We start from the raw sequence: 6636 nt of genomic DNA on the forward strand, positions 1-6636 counted from the left end.
TTTAGAATCCACGTATAAGTGAGATCATATGGTATTTGTCTTTCTCTGACTGACTTATTTCACTTAGCATAATGTTCTCTAGGTCCATCCATATTTTTGCAAAGGGTACTATTTCCTTCTTCTTGGAATCAGATCTACATTTAAACAAGACCCTCAGGCGGTCTGTAAGCGCGTTAAAGTTTGAGACACCTCTAAAGTGTCTTCCAGTTCTAAAATACAATGGTTTCAGACTCACCTCAACTCTGTCACTTTACAGGGGGTAAAAAAAAAGAAGAAAAGAAGTTTACCTATTGACTTCATTTGTGCCATTTTCCTAATCCTAACCTGGGCTTGCCCATATCGGCGGAAACACCAGTGGGGCAGCACTGCCACCTTGTGGTCATTATCAGTCAATGCACTTAAATCTTCACGTTTTCACCAATAAAGGAGAGAGGGGAGTCCGGGTTGGCAAAGGGGGTGAAGTCCAAGTCACATATTAGATAAGTGAATCACAACCACCCACAATACCTGGAACTAACTGTTAGACAGAGCTCAGCCTGCATCAGAGTGATGTCACATTTCAAAGGGAAGTTTTTATAGTACCTAATGAAATGTGATTATTAGTGGGAAACCTGGGTTCCAAGCCAAGCTCTGCTCTTGTAACCTTTAAAACAAAAAATCACCGTGATAGTTATTTTCAGACATCCAGCCTCTGCCTGAACTCTACCAGTAAACTTGTAATTTTTCAAGGAAACTTACTTTGCTGTGACAGTTCTTTCTCATCCTGAGCCAAAATGTGTCTGATGCATACTCACCAATCCTAGTCCTACTCTCTGTAGGCACTGAAATGGGTCTAATACCTTTTCACACAACAGACTTTCAAATATTTGTGAACAAACACAATAAACTCCACCCAGCTTCCCTCAGCCATTCCCCAAATGACATATTCTGAAGTCCCTACACTCTCCTGTCACTTTCAAAGGGCAAGTGAAGTATGTCAACCACAGGAAACTCCGATTTCTAGGGGTTTCAGTCCAGAGCAGCAGACTACCCATTTCCCCATTTTGGGAACCTCATGTATATTTAGAAAGCCAAATGCCACGACAGCTGCTTTGAGGATACCGGTTGTTCCTACTTGTGCTGCAGCTCAGTCATCCCATACCGGTGTAAATATATATATTTTATTCAGTTTTATTTTATTTTATTATTATTTTTTTAATTGGGGAATTGCGGGAGGGGAACAGTGTTGGGGAATTGGGGAGGAGGACCAGCCAAGTTGTTGTTCTTCAATCTTAGTTATAGAGGGCGCAAGTCACCACCTGGCTGCCTGTCAGCAGCTCGCAGCCTCTAAGCTCAAGGTGCTGTGTTACAATCTTAGTTGTGGGTGGGCATAGCCACCATCCCATGCGGGAATCGAACCAGCAGCCTTGTTGTTAACAGTGCACGCTCTATTCACTGAGCCATCCTGGCAGCAGCTCAGCTCAAGGTGCCGAGTTCACTCTTAGTTGCGGGCGGGCATAGCCACCATCAAACAGGCAGTCTTGTTGTTAGGAGCACGTGATCTCACCAGCTGAGCCATCCTGCCACCTGTTGGCAGCTCAGCGGCAGCTCAGCTCAGGCATAGTGTCATTGGCCCATGTGGGAATCGAACCAGCGGCCTTGTTGCTCAGAGCTTGTGCTCTTAAGCTAACTCTTAACCAACTGAGCCACTCGGCCAGCCCTCAGTTTTATTTTTTTAAGAAATATTTATTACAGCCTGCACTGGAGGGACAAAGATGAGTCAGACCTGGTCCCTGCCCTCACTGAGCTCTAGGTTGTGGATGGAACCAAAAAGGAAGAAGAAGGAGAACGAGAAGGCTGGTCTTGGGGCATAGAGTCTAAACCACCAGCAGTACGGCTAGGTAGAAAAGATAACATGTCCGTCATCCCCAAGTTTCGCAAATCAAGTAGGAAGGGGAAAGATGTAAGGACTTACATCAGCTATAGACAAAGGGGATGGGCTAGTTCTGGAATAGGCTCAGCAGAGTTTGCAAGCAAGAAGTGTCTGCTCCTGTGGATTAGTTGTGGGCAGCAGATTGGAAAGTTTGTGTGTAAATAAGCAGAGGTTCCTGGGGTTCAATGGCACCTGGCTATTCTCTTTTGAATAACCCGGAAATAGTCACCTGGAAATTAATCCTAAATTCCAACAGATATACAGGAATGTCAAGCAGTCTTTTGTCAGAGCTGGTCCACAGCTATTAACAGGGTAACTGTTCTGTCTCTTTCTCTCACTCTCTGGCTGCTGTAATTTTAATTTAGAACATCTCAGAATTTTTTCCTTGTCAATATCAATGGACTTGAGGTACCCAAAGCCCCCTCCTGTGGTACACAGGACCCCTATACCCCACCCCAAGTCCATGGAGAGGAAAGTCAGACAGAGTGAACTGACAGGGAGCCAGGACCTGGGGAGAGTAAAGGGGTACATAGACTGAGGGGACTAAGAGGAAGGTCTGAGGAGGAGCTCCCTGATCCTGCAGCAGCCTGGGAGTGGACTGACAGACAACTCAATGGGAAAAGTAAAATGTCTCCGTTAGGTTCCATGTATATGCGTGACCATTTATCAATAAAAATTTTCTTCCTGGTAATGGACTGCACTTTCACATGCTTTCTAATATATCAGGCCTAGTTAAAGTGTTACAAAAATATCACTCGGGGGCCAGCCAAGTGGCTCAGTTGGTTAAGAGCACAAGCTCTGAGCAACGGGGTTGCCGGTTCAATTCCCACATGGGCTGGTGAGCTGCGCCAAGCTGGGCTGCCACTCGGCTGCCAACGGGTGGCAGGATGGCTCAGCTAGTGAGAGCACGTGCTCCTAACAACAAGGTTTCTGGTTCAACTCCCACATGGGATGATGGGCTATGCCCACCCGCAACTAAGATTGAACACGGCACCTTAAGCTGGGCGGCCAGATGGCGATTGGACTTGGGAGCTGAGCTAGCTGCGCCCTCCACAACTGGAATTGAAGGACAACAACTTGGCTGTCCCCCTTTCCCAATTCCCCAACACTGTTCCCCTTCCCCAATTCCCCAATAAAATCTTTAAAAAAGAAAAACAAAATTACTCAATTCAACAAACATTTATAGAGTACTCCCAGAGTGCCAGGCCCTACATAAGTTCAGGAACACAAAATTGAACAATAAATAGCTCCTGCCCTCAAAGACCCCCATCCAATTAGCTTCATGCTTCTTCCCTACACTGCCCTCCTTTCTGCCCTCCACCAACCCAAATCCTTCCCCACCATGAGACCAGTGCAAGTTCCACCTGACCTAGAGTTCCTTGAGCTGCTCTTAGTCCACAGTGAACTTCTGCTACTTCTGAAATTTGGTTTCACATATATCTCTAGGTTTTATTAAGTGTATGTCATCTCCTTGGTTAGACTTGAGCCTCCTAAGGACAGAGACCATTGGTAAAATTTACCAGAGAGAAACCACATCAGTGGCTTATATCAGCTCAAGCTCAGGCCAAGCCCTAGCCTTCAACAGGAGGACAATCTCCACTGCCTAGAACAGTGGCTGGTCCCCTGCAGGTGCTTTAAAAACTTTGTAGTAGCAAAGACTACAATCAACTCTCCAATAGGTCAATAGGCAGGAATAATCTGAAAATTGAGAGGGTAAAAAGGATTTGAAGACTACACCACTGAGCTCCACAGCACACCTACTACAAAAGGCCACTCTACCAAGACAGTGAGACATAGCAGCCCTACCTAATACATAGAAACAAACACAGGGAGGCAGCCAAAATGGGGAGACAAAGAAACATGTTTCAAATAAAAGAACAGAACAAAGCTCCAGAAAAAGAACTAAACAAAATAGAGATAAGTAATCTACCAGATGCAGAGTTCCAAACACTGGTTATAAAGATGCTCAGTGATCTCAGGGAGAACTTCAATAAAGAGATAGGAATTATAAAAATGGAGATAGAAAACATAAAAAAAGAACCAGTCAGAAATAAAGAATACAGAAACAGAAATGAAGAATATATTACAGGGAATCAACAGATTAAATGAAGTAGAGGATCAAATCAGCAATTTAGAAGATAAGGTGGCAGAAAACACCCAATTAGAACAGCAAAAAGAAAAAAAAATCCAAAAAAGTGAGGACAGTTTGAGGGGCCTCTGGGACAACCTCAAGTGTACCAGCATTCACATCACAGAGATACCAGAAGGAGAAGAGATCAAGGAATTGAAAACTTATTTAAAGAAATAATAACAGAAAACTTCCCTAACCTGGTGAAGGAAATATATATATACAAGTCCAGGAAGTGCAGAGGCTCCCGAACAAGATGAACCCAAAGAGGCACACACCAAGACACATCATAATTAAAATGCCAAAGGTTAAAGACAAAGAGAAAAATCTTAAAAGCAGCAAGAGAAAAGCAGTTAGTTACCTACAAGGGAGCTCCCATAAGACCATCAGCTGACTTCTCAACAGAAACTTTGCAGGCCAGAAGGGAATGGCAGGAAATATTCAAAGTGATGAAAAGCAAAGACTTACAACCAAGATTACTCTACAAAGCAAAGCTATCATTTAGAATTGAAGGACAGATAAAGAGCTTCCCAGGCAAGAAAAAGCTAAAGGAGTTCATCACCACCAAACCAGGATTCCAAGGAATCTTAGAGGGACTTCTTTAAGATAATAATAATAATAATAATAATAATAATAATAATAATAATAATAATATAAAATGGCAATAACTACATACCTATCGACAATTACTTTCAATGTAAATGGATTAAATGTTCCAATTAAAGGACAGGGGAGCTGAGGGGGCCGGCTGAGTGGCTCAGTTGGTTAAGAGCTTGCTCAAGAGTGCGAGCTCTGAGCAACAGGGTTGCCGGTTTGATTCACAGCCCGAGCTGAGCTCCTGCTGAGTTGCCAACAGGTGGCAGGATGGCTCAGCTAAAAAAAAAAATAGGGGAGATGAATGGATAAGAAAACAAGACCCTTGGAGCTGGCTGAGTGGCTCATTGGTTAAGCGTTGGCTTGGGGGCGCAAGCTCTGAGCAGCAGGGCTGCCGGTTCAGATTCCACATGGGCCAGTGATGCTGCGCCCTCTACAGCTAAGATGGTGAACATCAGCTCGACCTGGAGCTGGGCTGCCATGAGTCACCGGCAACGTCGTAGGCTGCAGCGGGGCTGCAGTGGGCTGCCGTAAGCTACCGTGAGTGGCTGGCAGCCAGTGTGAATGACCAGCAGCCGGAGTGAGCTGCCGTGAGCCACAGTGAGTGGCAGTCCAATGGCCGGCAACCAATCTGCCTCAGCCGGGAAGAGTGCAATGATCACAATACCAACATGGGCCAGTGAAGCGACGTCCTCCACAACTAGGCTGAAGAACAAAAGGACAGCAACTTTTCTGTTCCCCTTCCCCAATTCCCCAATGTTGTTCCCTCTCCCAATTCCCCAATTTAAAAAAAAAAAGAAAGAAAGAAAGAAAAAGAGACCCTTACATATGCTGCTTACAAGAGACTCACTTCAGATCAAAAGACACACAGAGACTGAAAGTAAAGGATGGAAAAAGATATTTCAGAAAAATTGAAACAAACAAACAAAAAAGCTGGGGTAGCAATACTTATACAAGACAAAATAGACTTTAAAACAAGGACTATAACAAGAGCCAAAGACCTAGTAATCCGAACAAACCCAAAATGCTACTTCGAGGAGACGTGCTCATCCATTTGTTCATTGCAGAATTATTTATTGTACATAAGCCAAGATATAAAGGCAGCTTGGGCATCCATGAATGGATGAATGGATAAAGAAGAGGTAGTACATATATGCAACGGAATATTACTCAGCTGTGAAAGAAAAACAAAATCTTGCCATCTGCACAACATGGATGGACCCAGAGGGTATTGTGCTGAGTATAGTAAGTCAGATAGTGAAAGACAAATGTCATATGATTTCATTTATAAGGAATCTAAAGAACAAAACAAACAAATGAAACAGAAACAAACTCATAGATACAGAGAACATTTTGATGGTTGCCAGATGGGAGGGGGATTGAGGGTGGGTGAAAAGGGGAAGGGATTAAGAAGTACAAATTGGTTGTTATATGGTAGTCATGAGGATGTAGCATAGGAATATAGTCAATAATATTGTAATAACTGTGTATGGTGTCGATGGGTACTAGATCTATTGGGGTGATAGATGGGAGGGGGTCAGGGGCAGGGTAAAAACGGTGAAGAGATTAACAAATACAAATTGGTAGTTACAAAATAGTCATGGGGATGTAAAGTATAGATAATATAATCAATAATATGGTAAAACTATGTATATTGCCAGGTGGGTACTAGTCAGAGGGATCACTTTTTAAATTATATAAATGTCTAGCCACAGGCCGGCCGAGTGGCTCAGCTGATTAAGAGCTCGCTTGGGAGAGCCAGCTCTGAGCAGCAGGGTCCCAGTTTGGATCCCACATGAGGGCCAGTGACACTGCCCTCTACAGCTAAGATGATGAACAACAGCTCAACCTGGAACTGGGCTGCTGTGAGTCGCCAGCGACGGCGTAGGCTGCAGCAGGGCTGCAGTGGGCTGCCATGAGCTACATGAGTGGCTGGCAGCCAGCAAGAGCGGCTGGCAGTGGGCGAGAGCTGCCGTGAGCCGCTGTGAGCGGCCGACCAATG

This window comes from Hipposideros armiger, unplaced genomic scaffold (genome assembly GCF_001890085.2).
Source record: "Hipposideros armiger isolate ML-2016 unplaced genomic scaffold, ASM189008v1 scaffold_824, whole genome shotgun sequence".
Taxonomy (NCBI): Eukaryota; Metazoa; Chordata; class Mammalia; order Chiroptera; family Hipposideridae; genus Hipposideros; species Hipposideros armiger.